Source organism: Salvelinus fontinalis, unplaced genomic scaffold (assembly GCF_029448725.1).
Source record: "Salvelinus fontinalis isolate EN_2023a unplaced genomic scaffold, ASM2944872v1 scaffold_0056, whole genome shotgun sequence".
Lineage (NCBI taxonomy): Eukaryota > Metazoa > Chordata > Actinopteri > Salmoniformes > Salmonidae > Salvelinus > Salvelinus fontinalis.
In genome coordinates this window covers 642,782-643,961 of record NW_026600265.1, presented here as the reverse complement: position 1 = coordinate 643,961, position 1,180 = coordinate 642,782, and the positions used below count along the sequence as shown (strand labels likewise).

General features: G+C 44.7%; 1 non-coding gene across 1 annotated transcript; it reads left to right on the top strand.

Moving 5' to 3' along the window:
• The first annotated feature begins 429 nt into the window (after positions 1-429).
• LOC129842620 (U1 spliceosomal RNA) lies at positions 430-593 on the top strand. Its single transcript, XR_008757654.1, has one exon. It is a non-coding gene; the product is annotated as a U1 spliceosomal RNA (small nuclear RNA).
• Positions 594-1,180: the final 587 nt, after the last annotated feature.

Genomic DNA, 1,180 nt, shown 5'->3' with positions numbered 1-1,180 from the left:
TTCTTCCCCCGCTGGGTTCATCATATTTTACTGAGAGCAGAAATCAAGCGTGATGAAACTATTCCTACAATGTCTGGAACGCTACAAAACACCAGAAATAGTTGGTGTCATTCGGTTGGCTGTGTGTGCACCAACGTGATTTCAGCATTTTGGTGCATCGTCTACTTGTGTGTAATCAGACGGAAATTTATACAAACAATGCAATGTATAGAATTTCTACCGTGTTGCATGATGGGAAAACAGTCGCACCGTGATATAATATAGTAAAACAAAGTGCATCGCTTTTCCACCGCTTTGTCCGCAACTGTATTCGTAAACGTCATTAAACCCTGGTCGATATGACGTGGTATTATCAGTAGTAGAAGTGGTAACCGGGAGTCAAACACCTTTGTCCTGGAAGGAGTGGCCCTCTACCAACGAGTACAACTCATACTTACCTGGCAAGGGAGACACCGTGATCAAGAAGGCGGTTCACCCAGGGCGAGGCTCAGCCATTGCACTCCGGCTGTGCTGACCCCTGCGAATATCTCAAATGTGGAAATCTCGATTGCATAATTTATGGTAGTGGGGGACTGCGTTCGCACTCTCCCCTGATCTTCATGTTAAAAATAATGTGTGATATGGCTTTCACCGTGTGGTGGTCTGAGTGTGTACTCTTGAGTTGTATCTACCTTTGTGTCTAAAAGGACAGTTGTCAGCATTTCCCTTCTCTTCGTCATCAGCTGAGCGGTTTTAGAATGTAGGATTTATTTTTAAGGCCTGAAAGCTACATTTTGTCTTCTGAAAACCCCAATGTTTCAGATCTGTTATTGTAGCACTGGTGATTATGCCTGTCAATGCAACCACACGTTGATAAAGCATTTACAATCATGGAGCATGACACAAAAATATGTTTGAAAACCTATTTCTATTGTAGTCCTCTTAAATGTTTTTCTAAACATAGTAGGCCTCGGCTCCACACAACACAAATCAAAGGACAGGAGGACATCGTCATAGCGTAGAGCCTTACATACTGACATGGAAAATAAACCATTCTATTGCTCCATCATTATGTAACAGTATAGCTTCCGTCCCTCTCCTCGCCCCTACCTGGGATCGAACCAGGGACCCTCTGCACACACCGACAACAGCCCGCTCGCCCGACACACTGTGGCCCAGACCACCTCCTCCGCACACAACT